This window comes from Nicotiana sylvestris, chromosome 4 (assembly GCF_000393655.2).
Source record: "Nicotiana sylvestris chromosome 4, ASM39365v2, whole genome shotgun sequence".
Classification (NCBI taxonomy): Eukaryota; Viridiplantae; Streptophyta; class Magnoliopsida; order Solanales; family Solanaceae; genus Nicotiana; species Nicotiana sylvestris.
Window position 1 is genome coordinate 1,092,348 of NC_091060.1, and position 14,425 is coordinate 1,106,772.

The window sequence follows — 14,425 nt, forward strand, 5'->3', positions numbered from 1 at the left end:
TAGGTTTCTGAAAGATATACTTCAATGGGTCCAAACGAGATATGAGATAAGTAGTATACGAGGACAGGTAGTGCTTCAACTTCTGAGCTACCCAAGTTAGGGAGCAGCATGTTTTCTCGAGTTAAGTGTACTTGACCTCATATACTGTGAATTTCTTGCTAAGATAGTAGATGGCCTGCTTCTTCCTTCCTGTGTCATCATGTTGCCCCAGTACACAACCAAACAAATTTTCCAGGACCGCCAGATAAAGAATTAAGGGCTTCCCTGGCTTAGGCGGGGCCAACACGGGTGGATTAGACAGATACCCTTTGATCTGGTCGAAAGCCTCTTGACACTCTGCCGTCCAACTTACCGCAGCATCCTTTTTCAGCAGCCGAAATATGGGATCACAAGTTGTTGTGAGTTGAGCGATGAACCTGCTGATGTAATTGAGTCTACCCAGCAAACTCATTACCTCTGTTTTGTTCTTTGGCGGTGGCAAATCTCGGATGGATTCGATCTTGGATGGGTCTAACTCAATCCCCCGTCGACTGACGATGAATCCTAACAGCTTTCCTGATGGGACCCCGAATGCGCATTTGGCCGGGTTGAGCTTGATATCATACCTTCAGAGTCTTTGGAAAAATCTCCTTAGGTCTGCTACATGGTCTTCCTGATGCCAAGATTTTATGATCACATCATCTACGTACACCTCAATTTCTTTGTGTATCATGTCGTGAAACACAGTAGTCATTGCTCACATGTACGTTGCCTCGGCATTCTTCAATCCGAACGGCATTACCCGATAGCAGTAAGTTCCCCATGGCGTAATAAAAGCTATCTTTTCCGCATCTTCCTCGTCCATTAGGATCTGATGATAACCCGCATAGCAATCCACGAAGGATCCAATCTCGCGCCCGACGCAATTATCGATCAAGATATGGATGTTGGGCAATGGAAAATTGTCCTTGGGACTTGCTTTGTTGAGGTTGCGGTAGTCGACGCACACCCTGATTTTCCCATCCTTCTTTGGAACTAGTACCACATTGGCCAACCACTCGGGATATCGAGTGACCCGAATGACCTTCGCCTGCAACTGTTTAATCACCTCTTCTTTGATCTTTACACTCATTTCTGTTTTAAATTTCCTTAACTTTTGCTTGACCGGAGGGTATGCCGGGTCAGTGGGTAATTTGTGAACCACTAAATTGGTGCTTAATCCCAGCATATCGTCATATGACCATGCAAAAACATCTTTGAATTCCATGAGGGTTTTGATCAATTTTTCCCTGACATTCGGCTCAATATGGATGCTGATCTTGGTTTCTCGGACATTATCAGCGTCTCCTAGATTCACAGCCTCAATGTCATTTAGGTTAGGTTTGGGTTTTTCTTCAAATTGGCACAGTTCTCGGTTTATCTCTTCGAAGGCTTCATCTTCGTCATATTCAGAGTCATCGTCACAAACGACCTCTTGTATCATTAAGTCGGATTCAGATTGATTTATTAGACTAGGTCGAAGATCTGTTGTGCATGCCATGTCATTAGAACCAGTAAAAAAGAACTGTTCAGAAAGAAAAAGAACAAAACAAAATTAAAATGAGACAAAAGAAGAGAACTTTATTAAACTTGCGGGATAAAAGGGTTCACACTTTTACAAAACAAAAGTAAAATTTGGATTACACCCTGGAATAATCCGAACAAAACAAAACAAACAAAAACATAAATTGAAGCCTACTACCAAGACTCCCCTCGGACAGGAAGAGGAGTAACTGTCCAATTGTTGGTTTTGGCCTTAGGCCCCACGAACTGTATCTCTGCTCTGCTAGAACCTTCTCCAGCTTCTACCATACTGACATCAGCGAATAGCCTCTTGAAACTCTAATTCAGGTCCCCATCCATACTAATTAATGGTCCTAGAATCTTTGGGACTGGCGGCCCCTTGGAACTTGCTCTGACAAAAGACCTTGAGAGACGTGGCACCGGCTTGGGCAAAAACCAAACCCTCTTCTTCATTTTTCGCGCTTGCTTCCTATCTGCCGCGGTTGGTTTGAACCCCAAACCGAAGTTTTCCAGGTTGTTGGCAGGGAGACGGGTTGGTCAATCCCCTGAAGCTCAACCCCCAAGCTTTTTCCCGTCACGAACCCGTTGCCCAGCATCTCCGAGACCATCATGATTGTTGCGGAAGCTACCCTAGGGTACTGAAGGATCTCACCCTCAGAAATCTTATTTGCCGACATTGTATCGAAAATCTGGTAGACCCAAGGACCTTTGTCATCATCGGTCTCTATGAAGGGCACAATGGCGCCACCCATGGTGCACGTTGTGTCCTCGCCGTGCAACATGACCTCTTGTCTATCCCACTCGAACTTAACCATCTGATGTAGGGTGGAGGGCACTGCTTTGGCTGCATGAATCCACGGTCGTCCCAATAGAAGGTTATAAGATACTGTGGCATCCAACACCTGGAACTCCATGGTGAACAGGACTGGACCGATGGTCAATTCAAGCACAACATCCCCCACAGTGGCTGTTCCGTTTCCGTCAAACCCTCGGACGTGGATGTTATTCTTGCGGATTCTTCCGTGGTCGATCTTTAACTGGTTTAGGGTGGATAATGGACAAATATTGGCGCTTGAACCGTTGTCCACCAATACCCGAGTAACTACCGAGTTTTCACATTTGACAGTTAGGTAGAGAGCTTTATTATGCTCTGTACCTTCCATCGGCAGGTCATCATCTGAGAATGTTACCCTGTTCACCTCGAAAATCTTGTTGGCAATGGTTTCCAGGTGGTTTACAGAAATCTCGTTGGGCACATGAGCTTCGTTCAATATCTTCATCAGGGCCCGACGATGCTCCTCAGAATGGATCTGGGCTGGTGTTTTCCTCAGCTGTTCGACTACGGAGTAGTCCTGCACTTTCATCTTCCTCAAGAACTCCTCAGCCTCTTCTTCGGACACAGGTTTCTTGGTTGTAGCGGGGTTGGTTCTTCTCAGTTCCACCAGAGCAAAACACTGACCTGATCGAGTCAGCCCTTGCGCTTCACAACTAACTTCCTCCACTTGTTTTCCTTTGTACATCACCACTGCCTTCTCGTATTTCCAAGGCACAGCCTTGCTATCAATCATCGGCAGCTGGACTACAGGCTTTATAGTGACCAGTTCCCTGTACACCCCTTTCAACACAACTGCAGGCGTGGGTGGAGTCCCTGATATTACCAACTTGTTTGGCTCGAGTTTGCTTGTTATGGCGGACGGGCTCTTTCCCAATATCACTACTGGCTTGACGCATTCTCCCTGCGACTGTACCCCCGTCCCTCCATTGGTCGATCCTTCTTTCGGAGCAGCCTGGATCGTCATCACTGTCTGTGAGGGCTGTCTCAACTCTCCTCCCTCATATACCAACTCGATTATGTGAGTCTCGTGGTGCACTGGCAATGGGTTCTGATTGATGTTAGGTGCCTCCGGCATCTGGACCTCGATTTTGTTAGCATCAATGAGGTCTTGTATCGCCTACTTCAGTCTCCAACATTTTTCAGTTTCATGTCCCAGCATTCCTGAGCAGTACTCACAGCTTATTTACCTGTTCACATTTTGGGATGGGGGGTTTTGCTCTCTAGGTTCGACAGGACTCACCAAACCCAACCGTCTCAATTTGTGGAATGCGGCGGTATAAGACTCTCCCAGCTCAGTAAAGGCTCTATGATTTTGTAGCCTATCATTCTTAGCAGCTTGACTCCCTCGAAAACCTGTCCCTGGAGGGTTCCTGTATGCTCTGGGTGGAGGGTAGGTACTTTGTGGTGGTGGGTAGGTATTATGTGGAGCTGGATAGGTATTGTGGGGAGCTGGCGCATGCCATTGTGGGCGAACCAGAGGTTGGGTGTATGTTTGGGCTTGATGGACGGGTGAAATGCGGTTCTTGGGGTGGATAGTAGTGATGTGGTGGGTTGTATGGGTAGTTTGGCCTGTGAGGTCTGAGTTGGTTTTAGTGTGGCTTGCCAGACCTGGACCAACTGCCTGCCTCGATCGGGGCAATTTCTTCTTTCTTTCTTCTCAGCGCACCTCCCGTGCCGTTCTGAATAGCCTGGGTCGTCGCTTTGAGTGCTGAGTAATTCAGGATTTTGTCAGACCTCAAACCCTCTTCTATCATGACCCCTATCTTCACCACCTCGTTGAAGGATTTTCCAACCGTCGTCACCAAGTGACCAAAGTAGGTTGGATCCAATGTTTGCAAGAAATAGTCCACAATCTCTCCCTCTCTCATGGGAGGATCGACTCTGGCCGCTTGCTCTCTCCAGCGGAACCCAAACTCGCGAAAACTTTCCCCGGGTTTTTTCCCGGTCCTCAATAATGTGAGACGGCCAGGGACTATCTCGAGATTGTATTGGAAATGACCCGTGAAAGCCTGCGCCAGATCATCCCAAGTGTACCATCTGCTGGAATCCTGCCTGGTATACCATTCCAGTGCAGATCCGCTCAGACTTTGGCCGAAATAATCTATCAGCAGCTCATCTTTGCCGCCTGCCCCTCTCATTTTGCTACAGAATCCCCGCAAATGTGCCATGGGATCACCGTGCCCTTCATATAAATCAAACTTAGGCATCTTGAACCCAGCCGGGAGTTGGACGTCCGGGAAAGGGCATAGATCTTTGTAAGCCACGCTGACTTGGTTGCCCAATCCGTGCAGGTTCCTGAAGGACTGCTCCAGGCTTTTGAACTTCCTCAATACCTCATCCTGTTCAGGGGTTTTAACCGGCTTTTCAATCTCTGCCGGTACTTCCAAGTGCAGATTGTAGGCCTGTGGTTCGGGGGCATGGAATGTAGGCTCAGGGGGATAGTATTGCATATCGTGAGCCTGAAACAACGGCTCACTGGTCGTTCTTTGCAAGGTGGCTGATGTTGGTCCCACAAAAATGGGAATATTCGGTGTTGGGAGAGGTTGATGGGGCGGTGGAGCTTGGGAATCATGGGGGCTTCTTTCCTGATGATAACGGGGATTCGGGAGGCTTGTTGAAGGGCCGGAGTGAGGGTATTCCGGCATGTGCCCTAGTGGCTCAGGGCTCTTTTGTGCTTTGGCTAGAGCCAGCTGCATTGCATTCATCTCTAGTCCCATCCTTTCAATCTTTTCCATCGCTTCTTTTAACAACTGGCTCATCGGCCTTTCTTCCTCACTACTATTCTCTGAAGTAGTCATGCTTGTTGCTACCGGTCCTTTGGATCTGGTTTGGTAAGAGTGTGTTGCCAGAATTCTTTAACAACTAACTGTCTGGTTCCAGACAACAACAAACTGGTTAGCGTTAGATATTAACAGATTTGATAACAACACACTGAGGATGCAATGCTCCTAGGCAGTTAACCGTTTCTACATGCTTTACTTCAAACAACATGCGTCATTCCGGCTTGCTCATTTGTCCCTTTAAAGTACCTTGGGACACCTAGCATTTTATTTTATTTTGTATTTCTCTTTTCTCTCTCTCTCTTTTTTCTTTCTTTCTTTCTTTATTAAAGGCGGTCGAATCTTATGTGGATTGCCTACGCATCACGTCCCTGCGCGAATCAGACCAGGCGTAGTTCTGCCATAAAGTAAAGAAACACAAAATTCTTTTGGAATCATTAAATTCATTCTCAAAATTTTGCTATTACAAATTACTTCAAACAAGGAACAACAATAGTACAGACTCCACAGTTCTTTAACCCTATTTGATTAAAAGAAAAGAAAACAACATATGGGAAAGCAACAAAGCCAAATAAACAAGACTCGACCAAAGATTAATTTTCCAACTTAGGGGCCCGCGAGGCATCATTCGGCCTTTCCGCGGCCCTTGGTGTGAGGTCTCTCTGCAGGCTTTTCAATTCATTCATAATTCGGTGGACGTAGCCCATGATGGAAACAAGGAGGGTCTTCCGAGGCATTTGCTCGCATGCCAGGCATCTCATGTAGATGTAATGCCCAATCTCGTCGATCCTTCCTCGAATGTTGTCCCTTTCCGCGAACAACTGCCTTATCTGTCGGTTCTTTGATCCTAGTGTTTGCGCATTGTTGGCAAGTTGATCCTGGAACATCTCCATTTGCCTTTCCATTCTGGTCATTGCATCGTAACAGCGCCTTCTGTCGGCTTGGGCGTCTCGTGTTTGTTTGAAGATCCGCTCTTGAAGAGTGGAGTTTGTTTCCCTTAATGTCCCGATGCTCAGTTCGTGATCCCTTATGACTTGTTGCAGGCGCTGCCTCCGGGCCATTGTACCTTTTGCCCACTTGGTCCGTAATCTCGCTGTGCTAGCCTTGGATCTTTCCAACTATTCCTGGCATTCCGCAACCTGATTTCTTAACCCTGCTATCAACCTTTTATCCGCCCGGCTTCTCAGTTGGTTGTCGGCCTCTCTTTTCACCTTCCGGATCTGGGTTTTGAGGATCTCGCCTTCTCTGATTAATCTGTTTTTTTCTCCCTTGTGGGCGGCGAACTGTAGTTGGCTTTCAAACTTCATATCCTGGAGTTGTTGTTTCAGTCTTCCTGTTTCGGCAAGATATTCCCGCTATTTGGCCAACCAACCCCACTGCTCTTGTGAAGACCTGGCAAATTCTTGCAGGTGGGGTCTTTTAGTCGGCCTTCTAGATGATGTTTCTCCTCTGTACCAAGCCTGATACCCGGGCGAAACTTCCCCTTTTGCCCGATTCACTACACAAGTATTTGCTTCCAAGTATTGACATTGGCCCCAAATTTGGCGAACCCTTGCTTCAGGAAACTGGCCATCGGGACTGATCTCAATCACTTGGGTGCTTAGATCCTCGTCTTTCGGCACTACTTGACACCTCCCAAGTTGCCTTAAAACCCGATGCGGCGCATATGGTTGAATGCTCTTAAGTCCCATTAAGAGAAAATGGGGCCTGGCTGCTGGCATGTATATGACTTCGTCGATCGGTAACCATCCCAGCGTCCACTGTATTTGACTGGCGTTGAGGGTACGGAAATATGAGGTCCATGCCGAGACTCCTTCAGGTAGGTAGGCCTCATTAACTCTGGTATAGAACTCCTCTATGCAGGTCTTTTCAGCGGATCCATGGCTCAGAAACTGGGCTCGGTGACATAGGTGTTCGGTCATCCACATTTGCAACAACAAGTTGCAACCCTCGAAAAAGTTTCCTCCGGCCTTGCAAGACGTGAGAGCCCGGAACATATCAGATACTATCATGGGCGCCAGCGTACTATCTTTCTGTGTGAGCAAAGTACTGACGACCCCTGCTATCTTTATGTCGATATTCCCGTCTTTTCTTGGGAATACTAAGAGTCCTAAGAATGTTATCATGAAAGCAATCCATCTATGTTCATCCCACTTTTGACGATTACTTTTGCTGCACAACTGGTTTTCCGGCTTGTCAAATCTTCCTATGTGACCATATCTTTGGTATATGAAGCTCATAGTGCAAAAACCTTTTGCCAAGTCAGGGTTATGAATTGTTCTGACTATCTTTAGTGAGTCTAGAAACTAGTGTATTGCCACAACTCTTGGAGCAACCAGGTATTTGTGCCTCAATGGAGCCTCAGCACTGCCGATATACCCTGTTATTTCTTCTAAAGTTGGGGTAAGTTCAAAGTCCGAGAAGTGGAAGACATTGTGCGCAGGATCCCAGTGGGGGACCAGTGCCCTTATGATATCTCCCCGTGGCCTGATATCCAACAAACTTGTGAGGCCTTTCAGATATTTCTTGATTTCGTCATGCCCTTCTTTGCCTAAATCATTCCACCAGAGCCGCAATTGGAGGGGAATTTTATTCATGATTGAAAAGGGTTCATTTGGAGTCGTGCTCATTCTGCACATTTATTAATAAGATTTTAACAAACGAAACTTATTTTGATAAAAACAAAAACATATGCTACTTTTCTCAAAAGGATTTCTGAACACGACCTCTCAGCACTTCATGAACGAAGATTTTTAAGGTTGTGTGATAAAAAAAACAACAAGAGGTGGCCGTCTGTACAAAGGCAGCCTTCCGGAGTTCCTTTTGGGAACATTTGGCTATTTTTGATATAGGCGGCGTCACCCGACCCTGTGACAGAAAAATATACTTTGGCATTTTTGCTACCTTTATCAATTTCCAAAATGGGAGGTTGGACCCGACGGGGGTTGCCTGCGTATCTCACACCCTATGAGAATCAAACCTGCGTAGTTCGGGCAGGTCATGAATAAAGTAAATAAACTAATTTTAAATTATTATTATTTTTTTAATTTGTAAAAGAACTGCTTTAAAAGAAGAAAGGAAGTATTTATTTTTGGATTTTTGATTGATTTTCTTTTGAAAGAAAGACTTCTAAGAATTCATTTTCTTTTGATTAGAACTTTGAGAATTTCAAAAGTAAAAGGAAGATATTTTTTTTGAATTTTCATTTGTTTTCTCTTATTCTAAAGAAGAAAGAAAATATATATATATTTTTTTTGGAATTTTACCTTTAATAAAAGAAATGCTTTCTAAAAAGATATTTTTTGAATTTTGAACTTCTTTTCAATTTTAAAGAAGATGAAAAATATTTTTGGATTTTTTTTGTTTTGAAAATTGGGAGCCTAAAAATTTTCTAGACTTTTTGGCAAGACAAATATTTTTGCAACAAATGAAGATATGTATACATTTTTTGGAAATAAAGAGAAACTTTTTGGATCATATATACTTGCAACAAATAATAAAACCATTTTCAACGCCCAACTCTTTTTATTTTATTATTTTTATTATTATTTTGGCATTTTCATAAACAAATAAATAAATAAAAACCCATTTTAAAAACAAGACTCTTTTTTCATTTTCATTTTTATGGCAAGACAAACTAATTTTTTTTCTAATTTGTGTTTTTTTTTTTTTTTTTGAAAAACAAGACCGAACAACTACTCCTTTTTTTTTCTATTTTTCCTTTACTTTTAATAAAATAAACTAATAAGACATTTTTTCATTTTCTTAAAATTTCGGCAGAGTTTTGACAGTATTCGGGCATTGAGTTTTTTTTCAAAAATAAACAATCAATTCCCTAACCGCTATTTCTTTTTTTTTTCCTTCAATTTCTCAATATTCCTAATGTTCAAACACCGGTCAGCATGCGGGCGCGAGACAAATAAATGCACGGAAAACAAATAGGATGCATCAGGATGGTCTTTTCATATCAGGTTGCTAGTCCTAGACGGACCCAACCCCTGTGTTGAGTCCCCTAAGTCAAATGCAACGTGATGCAAATAAGCGTTCCTACTAGGGATCCGGCATGAAGTCACGTTATTCTATGTTCAAAACCTGGGTCGGTGTTCTAGACAGTGTACCCGAGCGGACAACTCGAGTTGAGGAAGGAGCTCCTTTCCGGGAACCAAAAGGCCAGCCGACTTAGAAACTTTCCGAGCCTCTTTTATTTAGGGTATGACACTAACAGAATAGGGAGTCTCAACCAGTAAGCACATCCCCAGAGGTAAGAAGAGAAGGGTTTCGGCACAGTTTATATACAGTTCAGAAAATATCAAAGCGGTAAAAGCAGCATTTAGCACATTAGGCTCAAACATATAAAAATCAGATGAAATCAAATATAACAATTTATATAAGCTCGGATTTCTAACCCTGAACCAGTGGTTCTGGATAGAATCCCCAGCAGAGTCGCCAGAGCTGTCACACCTCCTTTTTCCGCACCCGCGAGGGTGCAAGGGAGTTTTTCCAATTAAAGGACAATCGAGACGGGATTGGTTTATTTATTTCAGAGTCGCCACTTGGGAGATTTAGGGTGTCCCAAGTCACCAATTTTAATCCCGAATCGAGGAAAAGAATGACTCCATATTACAGTCTGCGTACCAGAAATCTGGATAAGGAATTCTGTTAACCCGGGAGAAGGTGTTAGGCATTCCCGAGTTCCGTGGTTCTAGCACGGTCGCTCAACTGTTATATTCGGCTTGATTATCTGATTTTATACAAGTGTGAACTTATGTGCAAAATTTAACTTTTAACCGCTTTTATCATTTACTGTTTTTATCAAGAATTGCAACGTTGTGAAAATGTATCTCGAACCGCGTTACAATCAATGTACCCGTGGTCGTCGACACACTTTGACTCCGTTGAGATTTGGATTTGGGTCACATCAATGTGCACCCGAGTTTAAGGAAATTAAATTATTAAAGGCGCGCCTAAAGCGACTAGCGTATTTATTTTGGGTAAGACCGTGGAATTTTACTAAACGGTCCATCCCGAAGTCCAAATAATTTTTAAAGCAAATATTTACTGAGGGCCCCGCAATTTGTATTTTCTGTTTGTCGAGGCTCGTCTCATTTATTATTAAAAGAATTTACAACGTCATGGAAATGCATCTCAGACCACGCCACAATCAATGTGCCCGTGATTAGAGACATATTTCAATTCCGTTGAGATTTGGATTTGGGTCACATAAATATGCACCCGAGTTTAAGGAGATAACATTATTAAATACGCGCTTAAAGAGACTATCGCGTTATTATTCTGGGAAGACCGTGAGATTTGCTAAACGGCCCGCCCTGGAAGCTAGGTGCTTTGGTATGTACCTTTAACGAGGGCCCCGCAGCTTGTGCGTTTTTATTTGTCGAGGCTCATCTCGTCCTTTTATTTTAAAGGATATCCTATAGCGGCTATGTTTCTTGTCGCATTTGTCTCTACCAGTTGAAAGCAGAAATAGCCCTAGTTAATTGCATGCTTACAGTTATTTACAGCAGGATTCCGAATGCTTTTTCAAACAAAAATCAGAAACAGGGCCACACCCATGGGCGAGCAATCGGACCTCATGGGCCCAAACCCAGCTTACGCGGGATTCGCCAGGCCTGAGCCAGTGATTTCCGGTGAAAGCCTGCTTAGCCCGTTTCGACTTGGGCTCGACCTTCGTGAGGTTGAGGCCCTGAACTGGTTCTTTGTTCTAAGATGTAGTTTATCAGTTATAACAAGGCAGTTGATCAAAGGGGAAGAAGATTAACTAATGGTTGACAGCTCTCATGCATTCATGGTCATGTTAATCACAGACATAACTAGTTTCTGAGCTATAACCTAGTATATTGTCAAACCTTTCATCTATCAACCTACACACATACTAAAATATCAAGTTACCCTACAATTGTCATTTTTGTTAAGTATGAGGGCTAATGTCAGTATTCAAACAGAAATGTAAACTATTATGCATTACAATGATGTTCCATATAACAGTCTATGTATGAAATAAACATCTTCAACTCTTCTCCTCTGTATTCATGCTCAACTTTCAAGTTACATTGACAGTGTATTAATCGTGTACCTGGTAATAACAAAGCAAAAGAAGAAGGAGAATGATCAGCTGAATAGTATGCCACAAACACAGCAACAGCAGATACACAGCAACAACACATCAACAACAACCAGCCAACAATGATGAAGCTCACAAGTGGTCGAGCAACAAACAAACAATCCCAGAAACAGAACAGTGAATCCAGCAGAAAAACAGAGTATTCAATGTAACAGCACCAGCAGTTCAACAATCACAAACAGCTCGGCAGGTAACCAACAGCAATTGGCAAAGACAGCTTGACCAACTTGAACTCTTATGTAGTTTTCAGACAATGTTTGGTTACAATATTCTGAAATTTTTCTTTATCTTTCTTTCTTTCAGTTTTCCCAACTTAAAACCTCTCTGAAGACTAAAAAATGTCCAGCCCCTTCTTAGCTAAGAATACCTCTATTTATAATCTGAAAAAGAACCCCCTAAGGTCTGCCTAGAATTTCACAGCCCCCAGGTCTGCCCATACCCTTCACTTCCCCTGCCTAAACATCTTCTTGATGCCAGTTATTTGGTTCCCCATGCTTGGCCTTATTGCTCTAATCAAGAGTCATGGGTTTTAAGTATTCATTTTATTCCCATGCTCCTATGTTTTGTCCCCACTAGTACTAGTTTAATAGTATTTCTGATTAAACAATTGACAGCCCATTAATCCTGCACATTTAATCAGTTTTTCCCCAACCCAAAGTTACCTAACAGACCCTGGATCATTGCTGTTTTGCCCCATCCTTTCATTCTATTGAATCTGTCAGTTATGACCCTTTGAGAACTAGTTTGAACCCCCCCCCCCACAGCTAACAAACCAACCTATAATCAATCCAACACAACCATTCAACAAAAATCAGCCAGTAAGAGTTAGGTCGTTTGTTATTTAATACTGCGAGACTAACGTCAAACATGTGTCGAGTCGACTTTGCGAGTTATAACGTATATTAATTAGTCGCTAATCGACTAAACTTAAAACAGAAACAAACTGAGTGTTTCAGGCCTTTTTGGACAACAATGGAACTTTACAACACTTAATTATTTGACGACGTTACTCAGGTCGACTATACGAACTAATATACGTAACAATTAATCGACAAACATCACAGACTAAACAAAGCACCAATTTATTTCCAAACTCGGGGCATTTAACATGGAGTTTTTGAAACTTAACTGGTCGACAACATCAATCGAGGCGACTAAACATCTTATAACACTTAACTAACATTTGAGAAAAGAAATCGAACAAACAAAAGGGTCTTTGAAGATGGACAAAATATAATCAAAAATAATCTAGAACAAATCCACAAACATATGCATAAACCTAAACAAGAGGAAAGAAAAGACGATTACATCGGACACTTACCTCAAACGAAACAGGTTTGGTTTTTTAGGGTTCTTGAACTCAAGTTTGGGATTCGACAAGTTCTGCTTGCATCTGACCGGAACCAAAGCTGATTAAGGCCTGAGGGACGTTAGGGGAGTGACTAGGGTGAATATGGGGTGGTTTGGTGTAGATCTAGGTTTGGTCTCGGGTCTTCGAATGAAGATTCGAGACGTTCAGGGAAGATTCGAGGTAAGCTGAGTGTGGATTTGGAGAGGGGGGTCATGGTGGTTCAGGGGTGTTAGACTCATGGCCAACGGCACCGTTGCCGCCGGCTTTCAGGCGAAGGGGTGGGGTGGCGGCTAGGGTTTGGGTGTTAGGGTTAGTTAGGGAGACGATGAAGCCGGGGGGTGTTTTGGATAGGGGGCGGGGTAACCAAGTTGGGCTTTATATATGATTTTGAGGTTTAGATCCTGGCCGTCGGATCATGTGAGATCAAGGGCCAGGATCTACTCATTGAAGGGGGACGACGTCGTTCGGGGGTGATGGTGGGTTGAGACCGGGTAGGGGAATGGATCGGGTCAGATTTGACGGGTCTAGGGGAGGGCTTGGATCCGTTGGATCGATGGGTTTGGACGGCTCAGATCAATTTCGCCTAAAACGGCGTCGTTTGGACTTAGCAGGGGCCGCATTGGACCGTTTGATTGTAATGAATCAACGGCTCAGATTGAGGCGCTGATACGGCGTCGTTTGGGACATGCCCGGGCAGCCTGTGTTTGGACTGGACCTGTGTGCTGGTGTTGGGCCTCACTTTGGGGCCCAATCCGATTTTCCCACAGCCTTTTCCTTGCAACCCAATTAACAAAATTAAAAATTCCTAAAAATAAAACTTTGTAAAAATTAAAGATGAAATCATACACATGTTGGTTAACACCTATAACAATTACCACACAATTTAACGTTAAATACAATCACTCAATGACAAAAGACACTTAGGATTTTTCTTTTTTTTTTGGAGTAATTCCCGCGAAGCAAAAATCACGTGCTTACAACCTCAGCGAGGATACTGAGTTCCACAAAGGGATGTATGTGACGCCCATGAAAAAGGGTGGGTGAAGCAGGATTGATAGAATTCTAGGCAAACAAGCTTCTGAAGAAGGGGTGCACATGTCACATTAAGTGAATCTCATATCAGAATGAGAGAGGAAAGTGAAAAGCTTTATCAAGTTTACATAGTATGCGCACTTCTGGAACTCGATGTTGCATAGCCTGAAAAATAAATTTGTACGGGCTTAGATCCAAAACCGACATAATGTTTTTCAACTGATATGACAAAATAATGAGCTACTCAAGTTTCAAATGTAACACATGAAATTATAAGAAGCTTGTAATCAAATTGGAAGGTAGTGTAGTAACAAAGTCCAATGTTTACACTGTCAAATTGTGTTAACACTGAAACATATTTAGTACCCAACCTTAGTTGTTCGACAATACATCGAAGCAAATGAAATCATGAAATGGCAAACCCAAGATTGTTTGCGGAAATGAAGGGATTAAAACACTTTTTGTTTCCATTGAATGATCTTTTATGACATTGGAAACACAGCTGGATTACAATGATAACTACACAAATGAACCCCAAAAATAAATAAATTATAGTATGCAATATAATTTTTGTGGGAAGAGAAGGGTGATCAATTGACCAACCTTTGTCCGCAGTAGTTCTTTCCCTAATCCTACCATCTCTGTTAGATTTATTTAAATACGTCGGGTTCTATATAAACATAAAGAAAAGTTAAGTATACTCTTTAGGCAATTTACTATAATCATCATTTCCACACGTAAATGGC